A 15,092-nucleotide genomic window follows, 5' to 3' on the forward strand; every position below is an offset into this window, starting at 1 on the left:
CACAGATTGGTACATAGCAAATAATAAATACTGGATGAAAAAGTTTCGCATTGGGTTCTAAAGGAGAACAATTACAGGGTAAAATTATTTAAGTTAAAAATAAATCTATTCCCCCAACCATGATCAAGTGCTTTGCTATGTGTTTACCTTGAGTTTGGATAAGTTTAATACATTATTAAATATGCATATTATTTTACGGAAAACTTGCACCATAGCTTAACTTGAGCAAGCACATTAATGATTTAATGTAAATGTAAAAGCACCAGTGGGCAGTGGAACAATTCATTTAACCAGTTAAGCCTCAGTTTCCTCCTTAACAAGATCATGAATTTGGATGTGATATTTCTTTTGGCTCTGACATTCTAAATTTCTGTGATTCTATGTTTTACTTAAATAAAAACAAGTTCGTTAGGCCACCTGGGTTATATTGGTTATAAATGGGAAAACATATACTTAGTTCACAGTACCAATAGTACATAATAAAAATAATGTATTTGATATGTCCTTTGTGGTTCATTTTTAATCTTACTTTCCAGAAAGCATGCATATTTTCTTGGTATTAATTTTACTTTTTTCTTGCAACTATAGAAGAAAAAAGTGCCAATTACTTTTGTAAAAGGTGTAAAAATGACTTTGTGTAGGAGACTTGCAAGTTATAACAATGCAGGAATTTCTGTTTCTAAATTCAGTGTCTCTTATGGTTCCCAAAGGATTGGGAAGTGTTTTAAAACACTGTGAGAGTTCATCTACGTGGCTAATTGCTATAAAGAATATTGTGCTCATATAGTATTAGTATTTATGATACAGAAAATTCAAATTGACATTTGGTAGTAGCCATCTCACATTTTTAATTGCAAAAAAATTTAAATTTGCTGATGCACAGTTTCTATGGGACTACTTTTCTGAGCTTTATCTCAAATGTTGCAAACCACTAGGGAATAGTATTATCTGCTCCTCACGTAGTCAACAAATCTAGTGTTGGGCCAATTTCAAAAAGTTACACACACTAAAGAAAAAGAAAGTCATAGAAAATTAAAGGGAAATAGGAAGCCTTTTCTATTTTGATAAAAATAATAAGTACCTAATAATGTGAGATTTTATTTTTGCTCACCTATGCAGCACAAAAGATATTGGAAAGGGGGGTTGCTCTGTTTATTTAAAATGACATTTGGTAGGCATATAAACCTTATCAGGATGTATTTTAGTTAAATTCCTAAAAATAATTCACTTCTGGGAAAAAATCAAGCAAGAAATTTCAGCCCCCGAAAGTAATTTTTTCAAGGCAAATAACTGAAACAAGGATTTGGAAGGAAGGTGCCATCTGAACTCAAGTTGTAGCACTGGTAATTTCAAGCCCGAGGAAAACTGATTAGTGTTTGCTCATCTTGGAAGACGGAAGTTCTAGGTAACAGAAGGAGGAAAAAATGTAGTTTAAAAATGTAAATGTCCGTGCTTAAAAATAAATAACATGAATTACAAAAAGACAAAGAGGTTTATTTTTATTATCATGCAATCATATGTTTTAAAGTCTGAACTGGAACCCCTTGAAGTAATAGAATTTACTTGAGGAAATTCTAAGTGCCCCTATTGCTACAGAAAGTCCTGGTGTGTACACGGCCAGAGACAAAAGTCCTAGCTGAAAACTAGACTAAAAGTGGCTCTTTAGATTGTTGCATGACTTGACAAATGTGCTGAAACACAGAGCTGCATACCTACAAGGATATAATAGTTCATTATTATGCATATTTTAACTAAGCATGATAAATGAATGTTTTTTTCAGAAATTCTGAAAACTTTCTAAAACATGGAAAATAGAACGTTAATACAGGAAAGAAAACTCAATGACATTTAATTACTGTCCACTTCTTACCTCCATTTTAAAGATTTGGAAACTGAAGCTTTGGAAGGATAAGTGACCAGATCAAATATTTCTTTTAGTCTACCACGGGACTGGAATTTAATCTTACAACACTTGGCCCTTGTTTTTTTCTCTCCTCACTGTACTGACTCCAACAGTCAGCTTTTCCTTTTTTCTCCTTACATATTTTATGTGATTTTTTTTCTCCTCATTGTTCACTGGGTAGCAAGATTAATTAACCAAGTCTGCATGTCTGGTTTCCCAGACAATTCTCAGTTGGTATGATTGTGTCCAGGATGTCAAGGTTTTACATAGTCCCATGAGTGTCGCGAGAGGAACAGGCAAAAGCCAGATGCCAGATGCCAGGACCTGCTCTTTTGACTTCCTCCAGCCTGACACTTTCTCTGGGATTCCCTTTCTCTGGGATTCCCATACCTTGGAATCCATTTCTGCCTAGTACTCAAAATGATAAGAAAACTCAGGTTGAATTTCTCTCCTTGGGGATTACCTCCTGATGTTTTAATTGTTGACATACTGGATTGCCTTTTCATATGTGATAACTTCTTGCTATAACTTCAGTCATAAAACATTAGTGAAAGAAGTATCCCCAACCAATGGCACTGTGGCCCAACTGTGTGGTCTGGCGGTCAGAAGATGGGGGCCTGGTCCTTCACCTGATTTCTAATCTATCACCATACATAGACCTAGGGTGACAGATGGTTCTGGAACATAGTTGTCAAGAGTTCAAACTCTGAGTTCAAAGTTAGCATGTTTTTAGGAAATAAAACATGATAAAGGATTAACTTAAGTGTTAATTTTAAGGGAATAATTTGAGCGTTCTGTGCCAGTTTCCTCATCAACTGAAAGAGATAATAAAATAAATAAATAAATCGCACAATGATTGTGATGAAAAAAAAAAAAAAACCCAGCAATTTACGTGGATAGTTTAGCATGTGACAAAGAGTAGCATTTGATAAAACTTATCTATGATTATTATCATCATTGTGGTGGCTGTTGCAATATCCATATAATAATTGCTACCACTGTCTCCTCCCTCCTAGAAAGAGTTTATTGAAATTTGTTTCTACAAGCTACTAGATACATAAACTCTGGATCAGTTATTTACTCTTTCACAGGCTGGTAGTCCTCATCTGAAAAATGCAGATTGTGTATGATAATTGCTTTTAAAAATATAATACGATGTGACAGTTACTAAGAGGGTTTGTGCCTGTATTTTTCTGGCTGGTGGTGGTGTGGAGGTAAGCCTTATGAAAAAATGTGTGCAAAGCAGGAGCCAGAAGAGGGAATGGGAACTAACAGGGAGTTCAGAATCCTGAAAAGTTCTAAGAACTTTTAAATTAATTTAGTAATTAATTTAGTAAATAATTTAGTACTGGACATAGTTGTGTATTTGGTAGTACTTTGGAAAGTTTTGTATATGTGACTTAGAAAATAAAGTGACCAAATGAAAATATAAGATATCTGTGTTACCCCGTTTAATGTAAAACAGCATCCACAGCAGTTTGCAGCTGCTTGTGGGTTTGGTATGTATTAAAAGCCCAAAGGTCTTTGGAAATTTGAATCCACATAGCTAATAAAGAACACAAATTAAAATGATAATGTTGCAGTTTCAGTAGGCTGGGTTTTGGATTATTTTGTAATTATAATGTTATGGTTTTCTGTTACTAAAATAGCAACAATTCACTAGGCCAGTAAAGCCTAAAGTTGGTGGCTTGCCAATTATGGTGATCACATGGTTTGATTTGCTCCTGTAGTTATATAAGAGTTTGAGTGTTTCTGAAGGAGAAACAGAAGAAAAAGAAAGCTTATTTAAGTAATATTATCCAGAAGTGGAAGAAAAGAAGAAGGAGAAGGAGGAGAAGGAGAGGAAGAGGAAGAGGAAGAAGAAGTGGAGGAGGAGGAGGTGAGGGAGAAGAGGGAGAAGGAGGAGAAAAAGAAAAGCCTTTCCAGTTGTTCAGGGCTGGTCTATGGTCTATAAAGGTTCTCTCCAGAAATACAGCTCGCATGGGAGATCTGAAATGACACCATCAGTGATTACACTTGTCCTATGTTTATTTTTCAAAATACAAATATTTCTCCAAAAGATAGTACATCAAGTTGCTCATATTGTGAGTCAGTTTCTTACTAATTGTTTTTTCTCCCAGTGCTAAAGAAGGCGCCAAAAGAGAGGAAGCAGAGAAGAAAGGAGGGTGTGGTAGATTATATTATTGCTCAGAAATATTTACTTACTCTTGCCTCCACCACTTAAGAAGTGGAGTATATTGCACCACCCTTTGAGTTTTTGGGGTTTGTCTGTTTGACTTGCTTTGGCTAATAGAAGGCAGTGAAGTGGTAGTTTGCCTGGTTTGAGCCTTGCTCTTCTAGGCCTTCTGTTTTTCTGTTTGCAGTCTTGTGCTTCTGCCATTTTCAGGAGAATACCTCTGAGCTAGTCTGTCAAATCAACAAGGAGGAGGACAGATATATTGAGCAGAGCTGCTCCAGCCAAACCCAGCCTACGTTAGGTGATCCCAGCTTATGTATTGAACACTATGCATAAGAATTCGATGCATAGTGTTGTATGTAATCTAGATTTTGTATTTGTTATATAGTGTGTCATAGTGATGGATAACTGATACAGTGGGGCATGCTGGAAACCAGTTTTGCCTACTGTCTCTAATTTTTCAAGTTCCTTTCTCCTTATGTAAGGCCTGGGGAAACTCGATGAAAGCAGTATAGTACAGATATAACTCTGCTAAAGTCATTAAGCATTTTCTGGGCCCAAGTAAGATAGCCATGATTATGGTTCCTCTTGAAGTATATCAAATTGCCTCCTTAAAGTTTGATGTTTTTTAGTTGCATCTATTGTTTTTATTCCATATCATTCCATGAATAATCTCTTAAGACAAATGATCAGTGAGGAAAGTTTTACTCATCTCTTTTGTTCTGGTTTTCCTGAATCTTCTCATGGTGATTTATACAAGCTGACTCTCTCTCCAAGATTGTCTATTCAAATTCCAGATCCTTGGTTTTAATATTTTCTACTTTCACTCAGTGTTACTTGTGACTTTGTATTGTGTGGGATTGTAATTATTGGGACTTCAAAAAAGTATATGAGAAGGAAATAGAGTTAAGCATATTTATCCTTTTTTATCCTTTCAGACATGCTCTTTCACTAACCTGTGAAACTTAACAGAAAATTGGCACAGGGTAATGGCATCTTGAAACTCTTTTATTCATGTGCACATACATCAGTCACAAAGTAAACACAAATAACTGTAAGTTAAAACATTAACTTCCTTCTTCCCTCTTTATTCAGGTAATTCCTGTCACAGTTTTGTAAAGAGGAGATCCTAGAATTTACTTCCTTGATAAGCTATAAAGTTTTAGTATGTTGAGTGGGATATCTGCAATTAAAAAATCTGGCTTTCTAAATGTCCTCAATGTTTCAGTAGGAAAAACAGAACTTGCACAAGACTTTTCTACACATCTCTGGTATCTGCATGGTTGATTTAAAAAGAAGACCACATTGTTATTTTTCAAAACAGTTTTATCTCATTCAGGTCTCCTCCCTTTATAGTGTGATAACTTAACAATTCTGAATTACAGTATTTTTCCTTTCCTATTATTCACTATTAATAACATTAGAGAACCTTTATATTTTCTAAAAATTATTTCTTTACTCCTACTTTTAATTTTGATCCATTCTTCACTTAATAGTCAAAGTGACATTTTAAAAATTAAAATCACATTGTCTCATTTTTTCACTAAACTTTTCAATCATTTCCAATTGCACTTGGAAGAAAATTTAAAGTCTTAAACATAGTCCTACATTCTCTATTTCTTCTACTTATGTCAACCTTCCTGTCTTTTATCATATGCTCTGAAAATCCCTTTTCTGAAAAAGCTATTTTCCCATTGCAGGTTTTAGCCATTCATCTGGCCCATTTTCTTCCAGGTCTCAAGTTAAATATCACTTCTTCATAGGGCCCTTCCCAGATGTCTCTCTAAAACAAATTAGGCTCACCCTATCCTTTCTGTACATGTCCTTCATGGTGTTATCAAAATTTAGAATGATATATTTATTTGTGTGATGTTTAATATCTGAATCTCTTCCACACCAAAAGCTACATGGTTTAGGAATTTTATTACCTTCTTAAAGACTCAATTCAAGGCAACTTTTCTTACAGAGAAGCATCCTTTTGTGTTGGTTTCTGTTCCTCGTATCAGTCTCTGTTCTTATTTCATCTCAACATTACTCAGATTAACCTTCTCCATTTTGCAAACCTTTACACTCTTGTATCAGCTCTAAATTGTTCTGCTACTCTGGCCCTGATGATGCCTTCGGTTTTTTTTTTTTTTTTTTTTTTTTTTTTTGAGATGGAGTCTTGCTCTGTCGCCCAGGCTGGAGTGCAGTGGTGCAGTCTTGGCTCACTGCAACCTCCATCTCCAGGGTTCAAGCAATTCTCCTGCCTCAGCCTCCTAAGTAGCTGGGGTTACAGGCGCCTGCCACCATGCCTGGCTAAGTTTTGTATATTTAGTGGAGATAGGGTTTCACTATGTTGGCCAGGCTGGAATCAAACTCCTGACCTCAGATGATCCACCCGCCTCAGCCTCCCAAAGTGCTGGGATTACAGGCACGAGCCACTACACCCGGTCAATGATGTCTTCAATTTAGGAGAAAATTCTGTGCTCTAGATCTTAGTATCTCACCTCAACCCCAATGCCTCCATCATCCTTGCCCAGAAAACCTCAGCAACTAGTGGGATTTAGATGGGGAATTGAACATTCAACCTCTAGCCATCATTCCTCAGCCTCCTAATTATTTGTGAACAGCTGGATGGCATTCATCTCATCCTATCCTTTCCATGCCTAAAAAAGTATGAATTTTCCAGATAAAAATCAGAGGTGAATTAATAATAGACCAAGACAGAGGGGGGTGAGAATCAACTTTTCCCTCTTTCTACTTGTAATAACAACATTTCTTCAGAAAAAAAATACGTGTATGCTTCCAAGCTTGAAGTTTTATGGTTGTTTTTTCCTCATATATCATCTATCATCAAAGGAAGAAAGGTTAAAAATATCTCTTCTACCCTGTAAAGGGATTGCTGGGGTTTGCTGATGACCCTATGGCCTCTACCTTTCCTTCTCTGCCCCCAATAAAAAGATCATGACAATCACTCCTATCTGATCGTGCCAGCAGGAGAAAGGAAACAATAATCTAAAAAACTTCCAATTTCTTTCTATTGGTTCAACAAATGAACTGAAATAATCCAACATTTCAGATTCCAGGGTGGCCCATGCATTTTTTTTTTTTTTTTTTTTTTTTTTTTTTTTTGAGACCAAATCTCACTCTGTCACCCAGGTGGAACTGCAATAGTGCGATCTCGGCTCACTGAAACCTCCGCCTCCCAGGTTCAAGCAATTCTTCTGCCCAGCCTCCTGAATAGCTGGGACTATAGGCATGTGCTACCATGCCCAGCTAATTTTTTTTTTTCTTGTTTTTGGAGACGGGGTTTCACCATATTGGCCAGCCTGGTCTCCAACTCCTGACCTCGTTATCCGCCCACCCCAGCCTCTCAAAGCACCGGGATTACAGGTGTGAGCCACCACACCCTACTGGCCCATGCTTTTATAACCAGAGGCTGTGAACCTGCAATAAAAACATCTGACTTTCTAAACATGCTCAATGTTTCTCCTTTAGTGTAAGAATATGTCTGTGTGTTTGGTGTTGGGGAGGGAGGGAGAGGAAATGAAGAAGTAGAACACCCCACCTGAGTCACAGAAAATGGAATTTTGTAGGGTTAGTTTATCATGATGTACCAAGGACTTCATCCTCAGCAAACTAACACAGTAACAGAAAACCAAACACCGCATGTTCTCACTCATAAGTGGAGTTGAACAACGAGACCACATGGACACAGGAAGGGTATTGGGGGAACCAACCTTCAATATTTCAACGTAGGTTCTTTTCTATTTTTCCTAAGTGTTGGCCAGCCTGAGAAATAAAGGGAAAGAGTACAAAAGAGAGAAATTTTAAAACTGGGTATCCAGGTGAGACATCACACGTCAGCAGGTTCTGTGATGTTCCCTGAGCCACAAAACCAGCAAGTTTTTATTATGGATTTCAAAAGGGGAGGGGTGTACGAATAGGGTGTGGGTCACAGAGATCACATGCTTCAAGGACAATAAAATATCACAAGGCAAATGGGGGCAGAGCGAGATCACAGGACCAGGGCGAAATTAGAATTGCTGATGAAGTTTCATGTCCCACTGGGCACGCATTGTCATTGATAACATCTTATCAGGAGACAGGGTTTGAGAGCAGACAACCAGTCTGACTCAAATTTACTAGTCAGGAATTTCCTAATCCTAATTAGCCTGGGGGCGCTACTGGAGGCCGAGGCTTATTTCATCCCTTACCTACAACCTTATAAGATGGACACTCCCAGAGCAGCCATTTTAGAGACCTCCTCCTGGGAATGCATTCTCTTTCTCAGGGCTGTTCCTGGCTGAGAAAAAGAATTCAGTGATATTTCTCCTATTCACATTTGTAAGAAGAGAAATATGACTCTGTTGTGTCAGGCCCCGCAGGCAGTCAGGCCCAATGGTTATCTCCCTTGTTTCCTGAAAATCGCAGCCATCCTGTTCCTTTTGGATGCCCAGATTTCACATTGTTCAAACACACATGCTTTACAAACAATTTGTGCAGATAACGCAATCATCACAGGATCCTGAGATGACATACATCCTCAGCTTACGAAGATGATGGGATTAAGAGATTAAAGGAAAGACAGGCACAGGAAATTATAAGAGTATTGATTGGGGAAGTGATAAGTGCCCATGAAATTTCACAGTTTATGTTCAGAGATTGCAGTAAAGAGAGGCGTAAGAAATTACAAAAGTATTAATTTGGGGAACTAATAACTGTCCATGAAATCTTCACAATTTATGTTCTTCTGCCATAGCTTCAACCGGTCCCTCCATTCGGGGTTCCTCACTTCCCACAGCAGAAGGGGAACATCACACACTGAGGTCTGTTGGGGGGTGGGGGTGAGGGTAAAGGGGAGGGAGAGCATTAGGACAAATACCTAATGCATACAGGGGCTCAAAACCTAGATGGTGCATTGATAGGTGCAGCAAACCACCATGGCACATGTTTACCTATGTAACAAACCTGCATGTTCAGCACAAGTATCCTAGAACTTACTAAAGTTAAAAAAAAAAAAAAAAAAAACAGCTAAATTTTCAAGTAGAGGTAACATAAATGCCAAAAATCAGATTGGCGGGGACTGAATACTGATATAAGACTTTTGGACTAAAAGACTGATGGTATTACCCGAGAAAGTGTCTTGTATATTAAAATAAAGTGTCAATGGAGGGGATGCTGAGGAAAATTGACATTTAAAGACAAGCAAAGGAAAAAGAGGGCTGAGAGGCAATTCCTCCTTTGTCTTTTGTGTTTCTGTATAACTTGAAAGCACAGTCTCTGACTGATTTGTTCTAAACCATCTTTTCAAGGATGTTTGTACAGCAAACATACTTGGAAGACAGAGATACTTCTGGAGCAAAAGGCAGGCATGCTTACTACCCAGAATAAAATATTTTGGCTTCCCAAGCTCAGGACTCCTTTTGTACTAATGCAACCTACTTTTTGTGTATGCTTCACCCAGCCCTTTTCATGTCACTCTGTGGGAAGCTAGGCTCAGGGAACCAACACAAATGATTGGCTACTATTATTGCCATTGGTAATAAAGTCCTTTGACTATAAGTCTTGTGTTTTCTGCCATCATCTATACCAAAATGCCAAAACTGAGATGGGGGGACTGAATACTGATATAAGACTCTTAAAAGCTAATTTGTTAGCTTGAAGTAGGATAAAAATCTTAGACTCTTGGCCATTCTTGATAAGGTACTCATAGGAAAACTAAGAAGTCAGATAAGTTGAATGGAAAACGAGAACTCTATGATATTAAGTATAATACACTGACAATAAAAGGAACATGAGAATATAGGTAAATGAATTTCACTACTGTCATACTCCTGTATTGTCAGCACCCAGACCAGGAAATAGAACATCACTAGAAACTCAGAAGCCTTCCTTGTGCTTTTCCCCCACACTTTGAGTAATTCCTCTCCTGACTTCTAATAGTGTGAATTCATTTGTTTTGGTAAAAATGGAATCATATACAATGTACTTTTTGTTAGACTTCTTTTCCTCAACCTTTATTTTTTGAGTTTGATCTAAAATTGTTGAGTGTGGTTGAATATCAGTAACTCTATTTTGTTGGTAGCATCTCACTGGATGAATATATTATGATATATTTGTTCTTCTACTATTTATTGGTATTTTGATAATTTCCAATTTTGAGCTAATGTAATAATGCTTCTATGAACATTTAAATATGTATCATTTAATGAGCAAGTGAACATATTTTTGTTGGGTTTACACATGGAAATGGAATTTCTGGCCCACAGGTAAGCATATGTTTGAATTTAACTGATACTGCCCATTAGTTTTCCAAAGTAAGTTGACTAGATTTACATTCCAACCAACAGTCAATGAGAGACATCTTTATTTTCTACGTTCATACCAACAGGTGGTGTATGTCTTTTTTTTCATTTCTGCCATGCTGGTAGGTTTATAGAATAGCCATTAACTTTTAAGCATAATTATATGCAGATTCCTCTGAAATAAACAGAGGAGGATTTGACATTTATTAAACACATACTATGTACTGGTCATCACCCTTAAGGTTAAAAATCAAAGACAAATAAAACACATAATAGCCTTCAAAAAGACTATAGTGTGAGGAGAAATGAGAAAATCCCAGGGAAGCTTTCCTAAAGGAAGTGATGTTTAAGCTGTAGTTTAAACAAGAAGACATAGGCAGACAAAGCGGGGGCTGGACATTACACACCGAGCAAGCAGCATTTGCAAGAACATAAAAGCACCAGAAGGTATAGAAAACTTAGGGAAGGAAAAGTTGTTCTTTATAAATGTGGCATAAGGGGTAGGTGAGGAGTAAATGCAAAGATTAGCTCATGTTTGTTCATATGCTACAGAATGCATTTGTGTTTCCATTTATGTAAGCATATGTGATAATATATGCATTATATAAATGCATGTAACATGTTTTTCTTGGTAAGTCAAGATTAAGTGTAATAAATTCAAGTTTGCAAGTATGATTGAATGTCTCTTACAATACAGGTGATATAAATCTTTTAAGCTCTCTGCGCCTCAGGTTTCTTATCTGAAAAAGAATAATACTTACAGGCTTGTTGTATTGTAGAGATTAATTTTGTACAGCCACACTAAGCACTCAGCACATTGAAGCTATTTTGTGCACATCAGGGAGTTAACTGCAGTGAGGAACATTAAACACAAAACATAGATTTTACTCCCAATGAGATTATAAGCTCCCTCAGAACAGAAATCTTTAAAGGGCAAAAGGGGTAAGTATCCATTAACCTACTCATCTTTTAATATAATGACTGAAAATAGTAAAACTTTCTGGATCAAGAATTCCATTTCCCAAACGCAGACTCCTGCCACGAGGTCACTAAGGAAAGCTTTGATCCTGAGCATTGACCTCAAATATTTAAACAACTAAATTCACCATGATGTGTATCCAGGACCCATTCCCCTTTAGGTTCAACTGCCATATATTTCTCTCTGATTACTACACATTCCAATGTTAACTAGCATCTTAAACTCGATTACTTCTTGCTAAGCAGAGCTTCCACGATTCAACAAGCTGTATCATTCAGGAAAACATCTTAAAATTACTACACTAGTTTAGTTTAAAAAATATTATGAGCAAGTCAGGTAATAGAGACTACTATAATGGCCAACGGAAAATGAATACAGAGAATGTGTGAAAAACAAAACAAGTTAAGAAATTCATAGTCTATGCATCACTTTGTAAAGAGCTAGAAATTTTGGACTAAAAAAAATAAACTGAACCTTGTTCTTTACAAATTTAGGTGGGAAAACTTACAAGGACACTTTTTTTTGTTTTGTTTTACCAGATTGCTAATGCCCCTTGTAACAAATAGAACTACTTTTTTTTTTTTTTTAGACAGAGTTTTGCTCTTGTTACCCGGGCTGGAGTGCAGTGGCGTGATCTTGGCTTACCACAAGCTCCACCTCCCGGGTTCAAGATATTCTCCTGCCTCAGACTCTGGAGTAGCTGGGATTACAGGCATGCACCACCAAGCCTGGCTAATTTTGTATTTTTAGTACAGACTAGTATTTTAGGGGTTTCTCCATGTTGGTCAGGCTGGTCTCGAACTCCCGACCTCAGGTGATCCGCCCGCCTCGGCCTCCCAAAGTGCTGGGATTACAGGTATGAGCCATCATGCCTGGCCAGAACTACTGTTAATGTAACTTATATTGTAACATTCTGAGATTCAATAATTTTATTTGGATCAGAAACCATAATTGGAGAAATAAAGATTATTAAAAACATATTCAACTTCAAAATGTTGAAGACCCACATTGATACTAAAGGGGAGAGGCCTAACAGAATAAAATGCAAATATTAATCAGAACTTCATAAAGAAACACAACCAATAATAATTGCATCTTATGGAAACTTTTTTTTGTTTTGTTTTTAATTTAGTTTATGCCCAACACAGGACTTGGTCCGAGGAATTTTCTTTTTTTTTTAATTTAGAAAGTTTCTTTTGCCAAGGTTGAGTATGTGTGCCTGTGACACAGCCTTAGGAAGGCCTGAGACATGTGCCCAAGGTGATCAGGGCACAGCTTGGTTTCATATATTTTAGGGAAACAGACATCAATCAATATATGTATGACGTACATTGATTCCATCGGTAAAGGTTGGACACCTGGAAGCAGGGAAGGGGCTTCCAGGTCACAGGTAGGTGAGAGACAACCAGTTGCATTCTTTTGAGTATGTGATTAGCCTTTCCAAAGGAGGCAATCAGATATGCATTTATCTCAGTGAGCAGAGGGATGACTTTGAATAGAGTGGGAGGCAGGTTTGTTCTAAGCAGTTTCCAGTTTGATCTTTCCCTTTAGCTTAGGGATTTGGGGACCCCACGATTTATTTTCCTTTCACATTTCCTGCCTTTTCTTTTAAAAATCTTTTGGAGAAAGCATTTTAGAGGAAAATGAATATCTGGTCTCAGGCTTCTGATCTCTCATGGCTAGGATGGTAGGATGGTTTATTCCTAGATGGGTAGGACTCGAGTTATTAGGAAAGCTGATTTTTAGCACCTTGTGAAGTCTCATGACCTACAAAGAAAAAATAGGAGGAGGAAGGGAGGACAACAACCACAAACAAAGGAACAATCCTGGAAAATCGATATAGGCCACATTACTCTGAAGTCCATAATACATCAGTAGGCAGGTATGAAAGTGGCTTATGTATGTGAACAGGTTGTTGTTATTTTCCTTTGAAGTTTAAGTTGTCTAGCTTCAGTTTGCAGGGCTTAAAGAAAGCACAACTTAGTTTTCAGTGCTTTCAAATTAGGAAAAATGTGAGGGAAAGGAGAAGAAAGAAGAAAAACATTGAAAACATTACATTATTTTGGAAACTTATAGCCAGGAAAAATTAGAATTCAGTCCAAACTGTAGAAAATAATAAAAATCAAAAAACATTAGATAAGACATTGAAGGAGTTGGTTAATGCTTCAAGAAAACATTGTTAATCTGACACAAGGGCCCGTATGCTGGTTTTGCATCAGTGTGCCTTTGACATTAACGGTGAATTTATAGAGAAACTGAACTTTTTTCATTTCTCAAAATCAGCCCTTCCAATCTCAACTCTTCTTACAATGCCCATCTCTTCTGTGATAGTCTCTGGGCCTTGAGTTAATTTTCCGAATCACCTGATAAGTAAGTTTTGTATCACTTTCAACAAGTTACTATGAAGAAATTCATGACAAAATGGTATGTGTAAGTTTTAAATTTTATAAAGCCACTATGTAGTGAAATAATTTTTAATAATATTTAAAAATCTAAACTTCATGAGATATTTAATTTGAAATTTTGGTGTGCTTGGACTTTGCTGTAATTTATAATTTATTCAAGCTATTTTGACAAAATCTTTTAATGCCTGCAAAGATTTTGCTTTCACATATGCTGTAGGCAAAAAATATCACATTGAGATTAAAATGCTAAATTATTTTTTCATTTTCATATATTGGTATAAGTTTATTATGCTGATTTTACAGCATTAATAAAACTTGTGTATCATTTGGATATTTGGACAGAGAGACCTAGAATTTTCATAAACAGCTGCCAGGTATTCCTATATTTTATATAAAATGTATCGGCTCCATAATTTCTTACTATATTATTCATTTTTTTTTTTTTTTTTTTTTTTGACAGAGTCTAGCTCTGTTGCTCAGGCTGGAGTGCAGTGGCGTGATCTCGGCTCACTGCAACCTCCTCCTCCCAGGTTCAAGTGATTCTCCTGCCTCAGCCTCCCGAGTAGCTGGGATTACAGGAACCCACCATTATGTCTGGCTAATTTTTTTTTTTTTTTTTTTTTTTGTATTTTTAGTAGAGATGGGGTTTCACTGTGTTGGCCAGGCTGGTCTCAAACTCTTGACCTCATGATCCACCCGCCTTGGCCTCCCAAAGTGCTGAGATTATAAGTGTGAGCCACCATGCCTGGCCCACTCATTTTTATTTAGAAGCAAGAGTGAACTGATAAAAATCAGTAGTTACCTAACTGTTAAAGGACAGTATCCAAAATAGCATGAACTGAAAATATCACAAGATATAATGTAATAGGCTCAAGTTAGGTAGTCTCCAAGCAATGAACAGTTATTTACTTTGCCATCTCAGAAGAAGGGCAAGCACAAAAGGTGGTGAGTGAAAACTGTAAATATTTGCAATACTTCATGTACCAGATAAGTCATACCTAATTTTTTTGCCATTCAGAATTACCAAGCATAGGAATTTTAATATAACTGTCTATAATATAGAGATATTTGATACAATGATAATAAGTAACTCCCACTGAGAGAACTTAGTAAGAAAATAAAAGTGTTAATCAATGAAGGATAAAAATAAAATGTCAATTTCATTGGCAATATAGAGAACTAAATAACCTGGAAATTCCCCTGCTATAATAACCTTGGGAGACATGTTTCTTATCCTTAAGCTACTTATTATTTCAGCCATTATCTTCAACATTATTTTCAGCTACTTATCCTCAACAAAGGTCACATGATATTTCCACAGATAAAGCCTTGATGAACT

Source organism: Rhinopithecus roxellana, chromosome 7 (genome assembly GCF_007565055.1).
Source record: "Rhinopithecus roxellana isolate Shanxi Qingling chromosome 7, ASM756505v1, whole genome shotgun sequence".
Taxonomy (NCBI): domain Eukaryota; kingdom Metazoa; phylum Chordata; class Mammalia; order Primates; family Cercopithecidae; genus Rhinopithecus; species Rhinopithecus roxellana.